Source organism: Silene latifolia, unplaced genomic scaffold (genome assembly GCF_048544455.1).
Source record: "Silene latifolia isolate original U9 population unplaced genomic scaffold, ASM4854445v1 scaffold_70, whole genome shotgun sequence".
Taxonomy (NCBI): Eukaryota; Viridiplantae; Streptophyta; class Magnoliopsida; order Caryophyllales; family Caryophyllaceae; genus Silene; species Silene latifolia.
Genome location: NW_027413609.1, coordinates 2,390,785 through 2,408,448, shown reverse-complemented (window position 1 = coordinate 2,408,448; position 17,664 = coordinate 2,390,785). Strand labels below are relative to the sequence as shown.

General features: G+C 34.9%; 1 non-coding gene across 1 annotated transcript; it reads right to left on the bottom strand.

The window, feature by feature from the left end:
• Positions 1-11,845: 11,845 nt before the first annotated feature.
• Positions 11,846-11,952, bottom strand: LOC141640100 (small nucleolar RNA R71). The gene has a single exon (XR_012542846.1). It is a non-coding gene; the product is annotated as a small nucleolar RNA R71 (small nucleolar RNA).
• Between the last annotated feature and the right edge of the window lie 5,712 nt (positions 11,953-17,664).

Sequence of the window (17,664 nt, the reverse complement as noted above, 5' to 3'; positions counted from 1 at the left end):
CTCGTATCACCGTTTTGTAATTTAATAGATTTATTTTATTTTAGTTACAAATGTATAATAGGAAATTATGTAATTTATTATGTAATTTTATTCATTCCGGAGTTCCCAAAGACGGATTTCTTCAAGAATGGCGATACATAAAGACGGTGTTACCTCGAGATGCGTGAAACAACCGAAGTTCAAGGGACCAATGGAGTTGGTTTCCGAATATGTAATAGATAAATAGTTTTCTATTTTAGGAAAGGCCATACTAGGATTTATTTATCTTTATGCTTGCATTTTATTTTATGTCACATGCATCGCTAAATCGCCATAACTAAAACATGCATTTTTTATCTTATCGAGTTTATCGACCGTGTCAATTCAAATTATCGTAGTTCACCGCTTTAGTTCACTTAAAACGTGATAGATAATAAATTGACATGACCTCTCGCTAAAACAATTAATTGAGACATAGCCTTACCAAATAGTAGAAACCATGAAAACCTATTTCGCGAGGGAGTGCACTCGGCTACCCCGGGGTACAAACCTTGTTACGTAGGGGAAGTGGGTGATGAATGTTAATCCACCGAATTCATGTTGATAAGGGATGTATCGGCTACCCCGTGCCCAAGTTGATGTGGGTTTGGATAATGGACACATTTATTCGAAATTTGGATTGAACTCAACAAAAGTAATTGATAAGGGTTGCATCGGCTACCCCGTGCCCTTGTTGATGTGTTTTGGGCTATAGATAAACATTAGAGTAATTTTATCGACCAAGAGTTCTAAAAGTAGAATCGATTAAAAGGTTAATCCACCGAGTTATATTAATGAAGGTTGCATCGGCTACCCCGTGCCTAAGTTGATATGAATTTGGGTCTTGGAATCATTTATCATAGTTGGGTAGAGGTCACTATGTAAATGCTATACTTGTTTACAAGTATTTATAAAACGTTTCGTTGTTACAGTTGATAAGGATGTAATGGGGAAGTTTTTTGATATATATATATATAATACATACTCACATTTCACCAAAAAAAAAAAAGTATTTATAAAACGATGAATGTTAAGTTTTCCATTATTCCGTTATAATATTGTTCTATTTCTTTACCACAATTCATATACGATATCATTTCGATTTTTGATTCAAATCTCCATTAAAACATCGTAACTAAAGACAAAATTTGAATTTTTTCTTCTAAAAACCTCGTTTTATCCATTGGAAGGATCTCTTGTAGAGAGTATAGATAAAAGTTATTCGTTATCAAACAGGTTTTTGATTCTTGACTAACACATCTACTTGCAATGGATTGTTTTTCATATACTTAAATGAATTAAGTACCTTGAAAAGATGAAATTGTTTTGGTGATTAGATTTTCAGAATTCGTAATTGACCAAAATAACGCAACCACTTCGATGAAAGTTTTAAGACCAAAACGAACAAATGAAGAGTAATCTTCATGAAATTCAATTTTGCTTCTCAAAGCAAAGACTCATTGAAATAAGTGGGAGCATTCTCTTAAACCGTTAAGATGAGGACGAGGTTCAAGAAGTAAAGATTATAATGGAATTGATACAAGGTTATGTTAAAGGTAAAGTTGTTGAGAATGACGATACTAAACCTATCAATCCCGACCGATAAAGTTTCCGTTGTCTTAAATGTTAGACACGAGAAAGGAAACTACCCCAAATTATTGAAGAATCAACAAGTTAGTTGTGGGACATCTAATGGGACCTTCTTCTTTAAATGTTTATTTGATTAAACATAAATTTTGCTAGTACTACTTCGTCAATATTAGAAACCAATGGAGGTTTTCATCATTGTACTTGATACATAGGATGATTAGAATATGACGACTAGCAACAATAATGTCGAGAGATAGAGTAATTGTGTACTCAATCTAGTTTTTGGATTTAAAGTTGTACTTAATTATGACTATTAAGTGCATAAACTCTAAATAAGAATATAAACTTGTTAAGATACAAAAGAGGTTTCACTTTTGTGACCCTTTACACCACGATTTGATATATGGCTAGCCCATTATCAAGGTGATTATATTCTAAACCAAACTAGAATGATATATCATGAAGATGATGCAAGACTCAAATTGGTAACCCAAGATTAAACCTTAAATTTTGGAATGATGAACGCAAAGAGTTATCAAGTACTCTTGAAACCATTAGATTGTTAATGGTATATGCGTATCTTGTATTCAAAGCAAGATGTCTCGTGCCTTTTGGTTGAAAAGGAGATCGAGGTTTTAAATCATTGATCCAAAATAGGTTGATCATTTTCTTTTACCAACGATTTAGGTTGACGCTAATGTGTTCACTTAATAAGGTAAATAGAGAAATCTGGTATAAATCACGATTTAAGTCGTGATGGGATTATCAAAGTGAAGACTTTGATATAAGCCAAAGGAAATGTGATATAGTATCACAAGTTAATCTCTCTTAGCACGCATTATGGAATAATGTGTGGTTAGCTAAGAAATCAAACGCTATTCGATATGGTTTGGATTTCAATCAAGTTACTTTGAGTTACTTGATCATTTTGGGGATTTTTTGTCTAAATTATTTTTCCACTAAATCGAATCATATGAGATATGAAATGGTAAAGGTACCATGTTTGTAAGTTTTTCACAAGAAACAAATGCTCATTTTTCCCTTGTAATTATCACGAGCACGACGGGTTTGCGGCTCATGAAGCTGTCTTTCTAAAATACAGGTTTATTTCTAGAAGACAGTGTGGGAGAAATTATTCAAGAGCCACAAAGAATGTTATGTCGCAAGAAACTGGTCTTTCTTGGCTACATGAGACGTTTTGTGTAAGACGTTGTTTCTTCAAAACCTAGGAGGTTAAATTCGTCACTTGTTAAAAATGATGAATTCATGCTACTTTTAAGAAAGTAAAGAGCTTATAACTTACAAAAGAAATTGTTTGATTCAAGTTGATTACTTCTAGAAAGTAATGAACATATGACTTACATAAGAGTGTTTAAGTCACAACTCAATACAAGGCTTAGAGCCATGAAAATCCGAATCTAAAGGGCTTGATTAGTGACAAAGGGTTTTGCACTAATAAAGAGATATTTCAAAGCAAATTGGTTGCAAAGGGTTTTGCACTAATTGAAATGATTAAGTCTATTTGGATCTTCTTAGGGATTGTGTTTCATTATGAAGTTATGAAATACATAGCGAGTGAATCTAAAACCCACTTCTTCAATAGAAGGAATGTATTCAATACATGTCTTGAGTTTAGTAGATTCTTGCAACCCTAAGATAATGTGAAACTTGAGAGAGGGTCTTAAGTAGGACATCAATGAGTTAGAATCAACATTTTGATCATGTGACAAAACATTTCTCGATAAGTCGAGAAATTGTGTTTATACATGAAGTTTAGTGGGAGTTACGGAAGTTTTAATTAGTCCGATATGTGAATGACATATTGATCATTGAGAATGATTTAAGACTCTTGGAGTATTATAATACATCTTGAATATCCGGATTTATGAAGATAAATTCACATGATATTAGCGTCATTAAGAAGTCTTATGTTGATAAGATTCATGACTAGTTCAATTAAATTGAATATATTTGATTGATTTCATTTGCTTCCGCTGCCGAATCAATTAAAAAGAAATGATGTATAACACTTCATATGCTTTGAGTATGATGAATTGTTTTCAAAATCGAATTTAAGTAATCTTTACCAAGTAAGCTATAAAGATTACCCTTAAGTGCTTGCAGAAGCATTAAGGCTATGATGCAAAGTGTTTATGATGCAATATTGTGTAAGGGTGTTACACAAGTGACAATTGACAATTGAGATTGCGCATGGTTTCCGACAAAACCATAATCAAAACACATTAGGATGGTTAAGATACCATTGTGGCAATGTTTATTAAGAAGTAGATTTTCTAGAATCGTTCTAGGCAATAAAGAACAATGAGAGATATTTATAACGGAAATTGAGTACACTTGCGATCATGAGATGTGCAAGAAGGATGAGTCCCGCACACGCGTGAAAACAAGTGGGAGCTGTTCTTAGGCTAGAGGGCCTATGTCTTGATTGGATCTCGACACGTACTCGAAAAGTTTTGTAATGCAAATGTATACATTACAAAGGAAAACGAGTATGTAGTGAGGTTAAGTAAGGTACAAGAAATTGATAAAACCTACTAACCAAAGCCTTCTCAAAGGCTAAACATGATGAGTCATGTCATTTCAATTGAATTGAAATGAACAACTATGTACAAGATCAAATTAGATTATAGAACATGAAATAGTAATCGGGCATTGACTATTCATATGTGATAATCGCATTTGTCGTTCGAGTTTTACTTTAAAACTCTTTTATTATACTTTGTTACATCCAAACGGGTTGTAGAGACAATTGAACCCCGTTAAAGTGAACACGGATTAGCATTGTATTCGCCCATAGTCACTTGTATGAGGTGACGTCTCGAAGTGACTAGAGTGTGATGCGATTGATGGCAAGTTCAAGTGCCATAGAGTCATGTGAGATGACTAGTCGATCACATAGGCATCGTTAGGAACACTTTGTCGGGAAGTGACCGCTTATAGAGTTCTGGCAAATTTATAAAGCCTGGTCGTGGCGAGAGCTACTATAGTATTCTAATGAGTCAATTCTTTTGACTAAAGACTATTCACCTAAGATGGCACAGTTTGATTAACTTTGATTTGTGTTACTACGACCTTCGTAAATGGGGTCAAATGGGCATATTTTGGGTTATGATGGTTGTGGCTAGTCGAAGGGAATAAGTGCGATAGAAATTGTCCACCCCTTGTCAGGGTTAAAACAATATCTCAGGGCCACTCGAGGAGTAATTAACTGGAAATGCGTGGCCACGCTCGGAAGGTATCCAGAGTGGATAAATCCGGTCAAACAGTTATTCTCCAGATCGAGGAAACCACTCTCGATATGATCACTTGCAAGTACGACCTGAAAGACACCTTGCATTGAGTGGGAGATAGTAATAGGACAAGAGAATTGGTGACGCACACTTGTCGAGGACAAGTGGGAGATTGTTGGGAAATGTGTCCTCAACAATAGTGCGATCACATGATTTAAATATCATTATTAAATCTCATTACAAGAATACGGAAGGGATGATACATAATATATATATATATATATATATATATATATATATATATATATAGTCAACTGTTCCACACATATCGGTAATGATTGGCTGGCTAGAGTTTGACATTACTGTCGTGCGACGGTGGTGATCAGTTGATCCATTGAGGTCACACCTAAAGGACGATTCCCTTAATTGAAAAGGTTAATTAATTGTATACCGATACAGATTAATTAATTCCTTAAAATTGAACAAATTATTATAAAAGAGAGAATAATGACATCTTATTATAATGTGATTAAATGAGATTTCATTTAGTAATTTAAGAAGTTATATTACTAAAATTAATCGGTGTTTGCGAAACACGCGAGATGAGAATGATAAGTTAGTTATAATTACAAGATATTGTGAATTATACTAACTAGTAATTAAATGACCATTTTATGAGAAAGTAATTTTATATTACTAGTCAATTTGTTAAATATGATTTATTTAATTTATAAATGATATTTAATTTGTTAAATATGCATTTTAAATTAAAACAAGACATAAGACATGTCACATGTCACATGACATACAATTGTACAATTGACAAAAATAAAATGGACTCAATATTACAAGGAAAACCGTTTTATATGTAGTGAGTGGGTGTTGATGGTTTTTGTTATTTAAATAATAAAATAAACATCATGATAACACCTACTACTAGCTAGCTTTTCTTGTGAAGAACAAAAGCAAATTGGGAAGAAAAAAAAAAATTTGTCTACTCTATGCCCTCCCAACCGGTTTTCCATACACAACATTAGAGAGAAAATTTTCTCTAATTAATTCATTCTCACTTTTTATGAAAAACCTCCCTTCTCTCTCTTGTTCTTCACAAAACTCATTTTTGTGAATCTAATTTGTTTAAATCAAACACTAATAATACTAAAAGTAGTATATGAGTATTAGTAATAGATTTTAAGGTAAACCACAATATAAACATCTAGTACATGTTAGTTTGTGGGATTAAGGGATAGTTTTGGGTGCCACTAATTGGAGGGCTTCTAATTTGAAGTCAAGTATGTTCATCCATTAATGGAAAGCTCAAGAACTAACAAGAAGGAGATCTTGTTGGTGCCCAATATGACCGAAATTATTATGGTGAGAAAATGTTTTCTTATCTTCTTTTATTAAAGTTTGCATGCATAAAATCCACCTTTAATTTTATGACAAATTAATTTTACATATATAAGTATGTTAGTATGTATATGTATCTACATTTCCTTCAATTAACTCCTGCATTGGGGCCTGGGTTTACCGGTATTGGCTCAGTTAAGTAGTTGAGCTTACCGTCAGCAATGGCAGCATTCCGCAATGATGCCTCTCAGTCCGCAAAGTTGGACCCGTCATTTTTCAGACGTGTGAATTGATTCATGTGGTCCATGAAAGCTTTCAGCCAGGACTCGCGTCCAAGTGTGGCACTTGCCATTGGGATTTCGTTATTTCCAACCATTTGTTGTAACAGTATTATCGAATTAATCCATATTCTACACTGCGAAAAGATGAAACTATAATAAGCATACTCATCGTTTATGATTTAAGTCTAATGAAATACTGCTATAACGCGTAGACTCAAGCATTTATACAATTGACCTCCCTCAAGAATTATATAAATGATCCCAAGACTCAATTATCTGTAAATTGATAAGCCAACCTTTTGGCTAATTCTACTGTTAGAATTCTTGGTCGATAAATTTCTGTAACTTCTATCTTTAGTCCATCATAATCACGAGAAACTCTTCGGATTATAATGTTGAGGAAAACTAAGTCAACACAAAATACTTACCCAACGTAGAAGGGGTCATATGGAGAGTAAGGTCCTATATGCCTATCGACGAAAGGAGACTCAATTTGGTAAGTTCATGGAAGTGGTGCAGAATTTATAGGTAACCGTTCCTTTTACCGAATTAATCACTCAAATTCCATCTTACACTAAGTTCATGAAAGATATTTTAACTAAGAAGAGGACTTTTGATGATGTTGAAACTATAACATTCACCGCCGAGTGTAGTGCTCTTTTGAAAAACAAGTCCCCATCTAAGTTAAAAGATCCCGATAGCTTTTCTATTCCATACACCATTGGCACCTATACCATTGATAAAGCTTTATGTGATCTAGGTGCTAGTGTGAGTGTGATGCCATATTCTATTTGTGATAAGCTAAACATGGGAGTCTTTAAATGTATTAGTGTCACTTTGCAAATGGCGGACCGCTCTATAAAGCACCATTTGGAAGTTTTGGAGGATGTTTCGGTTAAAGTTGGTAAACTTTTCATTCCGGTAGATTTTATTGTTCTTGACATGGCCGAAGATGCCCATATACCAATCATTTTGGGTTGACCCTTTTTACATACCGCGGGGTGTGGTAATTGATGTCAAGAATGGTAAGTTAACCTTGAAAGTTGGCGATGATAAGTTCACTTATAACTTGAATAGTGCCATGAAGAGTCCAACGCTTGAAGAGTCTTGTTATTCCATTGATGTTTTGGATATTGTTGATGTTGTGATAGAAGACTCTACACCTCCATCTTTGGCTAAAGATCCCTTGGAGGCACTCTTGTTATTGGAATCATTTGTAGATGATGATGAGATTGGATGTGAAGAAGTGGATGCTTTGGAGGTGGAATTGGATGGAGAAGAGCTATCATTGGAGGAAAGCTCACAATTTGCAGGTTTGGTTTCTACTCCTCAAGACCTTGAGGTGCAAAAACCCGAACTTAAGCCCCTCCCCTCTAATTTGAAGTATGCTTTTCTAGATGAGTCGAAAATGTGTCCGGTGATAGTTACTGCTCATTTGAGTGAGAGTCAATTGTCTTCTTTGCTTCAAGTTTTAAGAACTCACAAGAAAGCCATTGGTTACAAACTTGATGACTTGATGGTTATAAGCCCGGATTTTTGCATGCATAGAATTTACCTTGAAGAAGATCATAAACCATGTGTTCAAGGTCGTAGACGATTAAATCCGAATATGCAAGAAGTGTTTAAAAAGGAGGTCATTAAATTGTTGGATGCGGGAATTATTTATGCAATTTCCGACTCTAAATGGGTTTGTTCGGTCCAAGTGGTTCCTAAGAAAGGAGGAACCACCGTAGTAAAAAATGATAAAAATGAACTTATTCTCACTAGAATTGTGACGGGATGGCACATGTGTATTGACTATAGGAGGTTGAATTTGGCCACCAAGAAAGACCATTACCCATTACCCTTTATTGACCAAATGTTGGAGAGGTTGTCATATCATAAGTACTTTTGCTACTTAGATGGTTATTCCTGGTTCTTTCAAATACCCATTCATCAGGATGACCAAGAGAAGACCACGTTTATATGTCACTATGGTACCTTTGCCTATCATAGGATGTCTTCTGGTCTTTGTAATACCCCCGCTACTTTCCAACGTTGCATGATAAGCATCTTTTCTGATTTCATTGAATCTATTATGGAGGTGTTTATGGATGATTCTAGCGTTTATGGTTCTTCATTTGATTCATGCTTGGCTAACATGACTAAAGTTTTGAAGCGTTGTGAAGAAGTTGGCTTAGTGTTGAATGGGGAAAGTGCCACTTCATGGTGAATGAAGGAGTGATTCTTGGGCATATTTTTTCCGAAAGAGGAATTGAAGTGGACCGTGCTAAGGTCCAAGTTATTGAAAAAGTACCCCTACCGGTAATTGTCAAAAGTGTAAGGAGTTTCTTAGGCCATGCGGGATTCTACCTCCGTTTCATCAAAGATTTTTCTAAGAATGTCAAACCCCTTACAGAGCTTCTTTTAAAAAATGCTCCAATTGTGTTTACTAATGATTGTCGTGAGTCTTTTAATTGGATCAAGAAGGCTTTGAGCTCCGCAACTATCATCCAATCGCCAGACTGGAACTTGCCATTCGATCTCATGTCTGATGCAAGTGACTATGCGGTAGGTGTCGTGCTAGGACAAAGGAAAGACAAGGTGCTCCATGTTATCTACTATGCTATAAAAACCTTAGATGAGGCTTAAATCAACTATGCTACCACGGAGAAAGGTTACCTGCCATTGCCTATGCCTTAGACAAATTTCGGTCTTATTTGATTGGGTCCAAAGTCATTGTTCATACCGATCATGCCGCTTTGAAGTATCCCTAGCCAAACAAGAGGCCAAGACAAGGCTTATAAGATGGATCTTTCTCTTGCAAGAATTTGATCTTGCTATTCGTGACAAGAAGGGGGCCAAAAATGTTGTCGCCGATCACTTATCCCGATTGAAATATGAAGATGGAGGTATTGACATACCTATTGATGATTCTTTCGCCGATGACTCCTTGATGATGTTGGAGGCCAATACTCCATGGTATACCGACATAGCCAACTTTCTAGTTGCAAAGGAGTTGTCACCCTGATGTGACTCATATTTGTGCACATTTAGTCCCCGGATTAGCCTCGTTCCTATGCTTTCTAGTACTTATTAGGGTCGTTTCTTATCTTTAGTTCCCAACTGAGCATATTCTTTGAGGTTTTGTGTCCTTGGTAGGAGAGGATTGTTAGCCTTGCATTTATGGAGAAAAGTGGAGCTAAATGGAGTGCATCTAATGACCAAGCATCAAAGAGGGGAACAATACTAAAGGTTTAAGTGATTAAATCAAGTAGAATGGGCAATGATGAAGACCCCCAAGACCCCTCAACGATCCCCACAGATCATTAGGTAGTCAAAAGAATAAGAAGAAAAGTTGATTCACAATCCGGGCAACCCGAGCTCATGACGAGCGTCCCAAGCGAAAATCCGGGCGTCCTGCGGTCAAGTCAAGCGGATCCCTGAGCAGCTCGAGCATACATCAAAGACAAGTCGGGCAGATCCTTATGGGACTTGCAAGGCACTAATCTCCTTCTTAGGGACTTAATCGTCATTTAAGCCCTTAGTTACCCTAATACTTGTACTTAGTATCAATACCCCCATTGTGTTAAGGGATTAACCATCAAGCTTTAATCAAGTTTATATACTATTAATCAAGTTTTAATCAAGTTGTATTTACTCAATTCAATATTAATCAAATCTTAATTCCTCTTTAATCATTCAAGTGTTCTTAGATTTAGTTGGGTAATTTGAAGACTATTTGGGGTTTATTGAAGACTTGACAACTCTTCATCATTCATCAAGTGTTCTTCTATTATTCTTTGCTTATTATTTAGATCATCCTTAAGTTGGTATAATCTCTTTTATCCTTTGCTTAATTAATTATTGCTTTACTCATTCACCATGTTTAACCTTGTTAATATGATTGACACCCTTATTAGCATGTTTACCATGACCATGATCAGTGAGTAGTCTCCTAGATAGGGTAATGGGGGATTAGGAGAATTAAAACATGGGGGTAGATCCATACTTAATCTAATACGCTTTCATAATATTGCTTGCTTGTTATAGTTTCAACTTATGCACATGTTATGCTTGGCGAATTTCTTGATTGACAACCTTGCATGAATCTCTTATCCATTCAATAAGACTTCTAAGACATAAACTGACTCAAGGCTTGTTAGACAATGCATATAGTTGAATAGGATGAAACTAAGTCGACTTATAGGTGTTGTACAGTCTTGACCGACTGGGCTCCGGGACCCAAATCTTCCTATAAATTGTAAGACATAAACTAACTCGATTCCACTACAACAATAATTTGCTTGCAACTATGTAAACATGTTCGTATGATCTCCACAATGAATCTCCTATAAACCCATGACACCCTAGTGCCTTAATCAATTGTTTACAAACTCTATTTGTTTACTTATTTTGTTTCACTTTCATTTCTTTACATTTCATTGTTAAGTAGTTTAGTTTACAAACCTCAATCGCAACCCAATTTGTGACACACTAAGACATAGCTCTCTAAAACCGGTAACTTGATTCAATACCCGTCCTTTGGGATCTGACCTTTACTTTCCACTCTACTAAGAGTAGTTAGTTAAGATTATAAATATTGTTTTGATTGGTTAGCTTAGACGACAAAGTTTCAAACCGAATCAAAAATGGTGCCGTTGCCAGGGACATTGTTCAATTGAATTGTTATCGTTTTTTGTTTTTAGTTATGTCTTTCTTAACCTTGGGGAAGTCAAACTCCTCAAGGTAGTTTTAATTGTTTTATAGTTGTTTGATTTTGCATGTCTATGAGATCACAAGGTAGACCTTTGCCCATTGATCCCGAGATTGAAAGAACCCTGACCAACATTAGAAGAACCGTTAGAGGGGCTTCAACAAGTTTGGATATAGGAGAATTTGTGGACATTGGTGTTGTCCAAACGGATAGTGTTGAGTTTACTAACCCTTTTGCAAGAGAAGGAGAGGAGAACCCAATTCAAAACCAACCGCAAAATCAACCCACAATGCCTAAATTTTCATCTCATTCCATACCAACCGAGGAGAACCTACCCAATGGTACTCCAACACCACCTCACTTAAACGGTAATTTCATTGCCAAATCCGCTCATACAATTAGTTGAGAGAAGTCAATTTGGTGGGATGCCTAGTGAAGATCCTCATCTACACATGGAAACGTTTTGTCACTATTGTGATGCAATCTCTCAAAGCGGGGTAACTCAAGACCAAATTCGATGGGTGTTGTTTCCTTTTTTCTTGATCAGAGCCGCAAAGAAATGGTTAAAAAGCCTAGACAATGCTACCCTTGGAATTGATTCATGGAAGAAGTTAGCACTTGCCTTCTAGAAGAAGTTCTATCCTCCGGAGAAGACTAACATGTTGAGAGGCCAAATCACCGGGTTCAACCAAAGAGATGAAGAGTCTCTATATGAGGCTTGGGAGAGATTCAAGGATACATGTCACTCTTGTCCTCATCATGGACTAGGCGAGTGGTTCCTCGTCCAACAATTTTTGAATGGCTTATATGAAGACTCAAGAAATGTGCTTAACATGGGCTCTAATGGGAGATTCATCGAGGTTGATGACAACCAAACATGGGCTAAAATTGAAGAAATAGCAGTTCATAACTCCCAATATAGTAGGCCAAGAAAAACCACTAGGGGAGGGAGGCTTGAGGTTGACTCCGTCACATAATTGAGTGCCCAACTAAGTGCCCATATTGACACCATAAACTTAAAATTTGAGAAAGACATGGCCAAGCTTGATGAAGTTTCTAAATCACCCAAACAATATGTCAATGCTATGGTGGCAACATCTCCAATCCCACATGGAGTGTATGAGAGTTGTGGAACCTTGGGACATGATCAACATGAATGTAGGGGAACAAATGAACAAGTGAATGCTTTCCAAGCATACAAGAATGGCACCCCTTATTCCAACTATTACAATGAGAATACCCAATTCCACTTAAACCTCTCATACAAGAGCCAAAATGTCCAAAACCCTCAACCCACATACACACCACCTCCAATGAGGAATCCTACTCAAAGGCCATATTGCAATCAACCTAATGACCAAGCTTTTGATGTTCAAAAAGCGGTCCTCCAAATGCAAAAGAGCCAACAAGATTTCTTTGCTAAAATGCAAGGAGATAGCCAAGCCAAATAAACTACCATCAACAATATCCTTTCTCACACCAAAATGTTAGAGACTCAATTGTCTCAATTGGCCTCTTGTAGTTCCCAAAAGAAAAAGGACAATTACCTCCTCAAGGTAATCCTTCTACAAGACATGAGACCATCAATGCCATCCACTTGAGGATGGTACAAGATATGAGGGACCAAAGATGCCAATTGAAGAGAATATTGTTGAGGAGAATGTCAAGTAAAGTGATGTGATTAAACCACTAAGGAGAAATCCTAAGGTGGTAGAGACAACTACCAATGACTCATCAAAGAAGAGAAATGAAGAGAAGGCCAAAGAAATTGAGAAAGAGCCTATTGTGATTAGACTTCCATTCCCAAGTCGCCAAGCCAAGCCCAAGCTTGATGAGCAACTTGGGAAGTTCATGGAGATTGTGAAGAACTTAGAGGTTTCTATACCATTCACGGAGCTAATCCACCATGTTCCGGCATATGCAAAATATATGAAAGATATCCTTACCAAGAATAACTCCATAAGGAAGTTGGAAACTATTGCCTTTATAAAGGTAAGTAGTGCAATTCTTCAAGGGAATTCCCCTCCAAAGCTCAAGGATCCGGGAAGCTTCTCCATTCCTTGTACCATTGGTGATACCACAATCAACAAGGCACTATGTGTTCTAGGTGCAAGTGTGAGTGTCATGCCATATTCGGTATGTGAAAGACTAGGAGTAGGAGAGCTCAAGTGCACCAACATGACCTTATAAATGGCGGACCGGACAATAAAGAAACCACTAGGAGTATGGGAAGATGTGCCCGTGAGAGTTGGAAAGTTTTTCATGCTGGGCAAGGAATCCTTGATCCTTCGAGTTCTTGGCCAAATTGGGTGGATAAGAAAGTGTTCTTTCCTAATGCTTCTCAAGATGAAGAAATGGATGATCGGGAAACAAGGATAGAGGAGGATGTTGATGATGAGAGCGGGGAAGGTAGTGGGTCTTGCAAAGATGATGATGATGAAGAGCAAAGTTCTAGTTCTAGTGAAGAAGATGTTGGTGAAACCTCCAGTTCCATGGAGGTAGATGATGATGATGTCGCGATGAGCGACAATTGATGGTTGACAAAGCACAAAGGAGGACATCATGCGGGGTTGATGATTTATGCTAGTATTGATCTATTACATTGTGAGTCTCCTACCCCTCCTTTAGCTTTGTTGTTTTTATCTTTTGATTACATTGATAACATGACTTGTACAATTTTTAACATCTAGTTTAGGATCATCTTTAGAGTCATTTCGGGCTCTTTGGTAGTTATGAGTTTTTGAGTCCTAGCACCATTCAAAGGACTCACACTTCGGCAACATTGAGGTGTCTATCTTTTTGCTCCCACTACAAAGAATCCAAAATGACAAATTTTATTCATGCATTGCATTTCATGCCTTGTGAATGAAGTTCCTCCTTTTTGCACTAGAAATAGTGTTTTGTCCGGTTTGGGAAGTTCACTCATAGGGAATGCGAGTTAATCTAAACTAGCTCTCCCGTATAATAGAAAGCGTGCATCATATAATTTAGTCTAGTTTGCATCACTTGTATATACTTATCACATGTAAATATTTCACATATAGTTTGCATCTAGTGTAGAATCATGCATCATTCATTTCATTTATTTGCATAATTCCCTATTGTTTTGTCCATTGGGGACAATGTCCATTCTAAGTGCGGGGATGGGGAATTCTAACACTATCTAACTCAAAAATTCAAAAATGATAAAAATTTGAAAATTTTCAGAAATCCAAAAACATGTTCTTCCCTTTTGTAGTGTTGAAATGCATATATTGTATATATTTGTTTGTTTGTGTTCACTCCTATCACTTGTGACCAACTACGCCACATTCGAGGCTTGAGAAATATGAAGACTACCGCATGGTATGATCTGTCCAAATCTCCTTTTTCCTCTTGTATGTTAATGACAATGTGGGTTTTTTTTGTTTAACGCGGTACAAACCAATGTGATTATAAGAGTTTCATTTAGATTAAATGGCATACTAGTGATAGTTTCATATGCATTAAGTTGTATATATGCTAGTTGCATCATAGCATGTAGTTGCATATTAGGAAAATTCTTATGAAAATGTCTAGTTGGGAAGCTTGGCAAGTGTATATAGGCCCTTGTAGATAATTTTTCTCCTTGAGACTTTGTTTAATAGAATGCCCTCAAGACACCCTAGGATGTGTCATACTAGTATCTTTTGACCCATGGACTAAGGCCTAGTCAAGAGTACCTTGTGGTGTGATAACTCCTTGGCTACCGTTTATTCTAAGGTGACCTTTGAAGCCATGCAACCGTTCTTTTATTTCTACCATCATGTTTTGCCAACAAAAAGGGAATGAGCACAATAATCTTCAAATTGAGTTCAAAGTACCAAAGTGAAAGCCAAATAGTTTGCAAAAATTGCATCAATGAAAAGAGTGTTGGAGTAGTGTCCTCCACAATGAGTGCTTTTACATATTAAATCTCGTAAAAGGAATATCAGGAGTTTATATTTTTATTAATCAGCTGGTCATCGTTAATCGGTAATGATTGGCTGTCTGGAGTTTGACATTACTGTCGTGTGACGGCGATGATCAACTGATCCCTTTAGGTCACACCTATAGGATGACGCCCAAATAGAATAAATTAATTGTTTGTATGAGATACGAGATAAATAATTCCTTGTATTATTTGACTTTTAATTAGTCACATAAATGTATTATTTGATGACGGGTTACGAACTCGGGACAAGGAGATTTATTATTTAATTATGTGATATTTAACTAATAAATGATTAGAATTTATTAATTAATTGTTAATTAACTAATTTTATACGATATGTGTATATGTTTTGAGCTAGAATCAATTAGCTATTAAATTTTACAAGTGGTTGTAAAATTAGCTAAATGGGTTAATATTGACATATTGTATGTTAATAAAATGGTCTTATGATTACTTAATAGTTAAGTAATTATTGGTAGTTAATTTATATTATTTAAGTGTTAAATAATTAAATTAATATTTAATTATGTAAGATAATTAAATATAAGACTTATAAGCATTTATGGGGCAAAAGTCGAAAACCAAAATGGACCAAAAGTAGTCCATATGGACCAGTTTTTTGAGGACATACAAGTGTCCTTTGTAGTGGATTTTCCACTAATGATTGTTCCCAATATTTTGCTATAAATACCCCACTATTCACCTCATTTTCTAAGTTGGAAAAATTTGAAGTAAAATTGGTCCATTTCTAGCTCTAAAAACCGGTTGCTTCATGCCTTTTAGAAGACCAATTTTCCTTCTTATTTTCTTCATCTTATTCATCTAAAACACATATAATTATCAACTAAAAATATTATCATAGTAATAATATTTATTAGTACATCAAATATATTATAAACAAGGTTTACTAATAAATTTACCTAGTTAGTAATTTAGTAGATTTTGGGTTGATTCTTGGGTGTATCCTTAGGAGACCATATTTTTGGTGGTTAGTTGTATTGGAAGATCATCCATTTTCATAGCTCAAGAAAAACATCAAGGAAGGAGTTCTTGAGTTGTGCCTAAAACTTACCTTATACAATGTAAGGATTTTCTTGTCTTAAGATGGTTTAATACCATCTTTTATACTTTTATTTGCATGCATGTAGATTTAGACCATATTAAATTAATTTGGAATTTTAATATCATAAGATGAGTATTAACATGGTCTAAATAACTAACAAGTGGTATCAGTGCTTTGTTAAATACATGCATGTTGTCTTAAGACGATTTTAGTAATTTATGAGATAAATTGCTAAAATTGATATTATGTTACTAAAATTTGTTTTATCATATAATATGGTCTTGCATGTAAATAATATTGTCTTAGGATGATATGGGACGAAAATTTGATTTTTTTAAAATTTTTCCACTTTTTATAACTTAAAATGGCATAAAATTGAGTAAAAATGCATTAAAATTAATTAAGAGTTAATTAAATTTAGTTGCATGTTAATTTTATGCATATTTATTTAGAAATAACCATATGAATGTTCTATTTTTGAGATAAATAGATACTTTAGATTAATGTGATTAATTTAGTAGTTTATTGATTTTTATTTGATAAAAATTGGTAAATAATGGTTATTTTGTAAATAAATATTAATTTAATTTTTGGGCTCGAAATTTTTGAATTTTTAGCTCCTGGAAATTTTTCTAAAATGTAAAATTTTTTATTTTAAGTTATTTCAATTTTTATGGTTTGATTTAAAATTAAATCGTAAAAATTATCGCTTTACCGATTAAATTGTGAAATCGTTTTAAATAAATTTAAAAAACAAAAATTTTCACTTGCATGGCATTTTTGGTGTAATACCAGAATGTTCATGGCTTTAAAATTTATTTTTCCATAAATTTTTAAATTAAATGGAATTTTTGTATGATAATTGTGAATTATTATATCATTTTTGTCATAATTGTGTTTTAATTCCCATATAAATTCAAGATAATTGTTGAGAGTAATTATTTTGATATTAGGCCAGATTAGTATGATGAGTAAGTCTTAAAATTGTTTTAAGAATTGATTATGAATTTTTATTGGTAAAAATTCCGTCAAAGCAAGCTCAAATGATCGTTGTTGGTAAGTTAGACGATTTGGCATGTCATTTTCCATAAAGCATTTTTTATTCATTTGGATGAATGTTTATTTTAGCATTATAATTATGTAATTTTTCCTAATATGGCCATAGGTAGAAGTTGGTATTTCCCGTAATGTAAGGGAATATCGACTTGTTTTGTAATTAATAGCGATTTCGTATCGCCTAATTTGTAATTAATTAAAAGTTTTTATTTTAATTTTATTATAAATTGTATAATAGGGTATTGTTATGTAATTTAATTATTAGTAATTAGATGAAGCATCTAAAGACGGAGTTTTCATGAAGACGGTGTTTTCGGAAAGGCGTTCCGAAATCCTAAAGAAGGAGGCCAATTTATGAAGACTCAAGGGACCAAGGAGTTGGTTTCCGAAGTGTAATATTTTTTTAG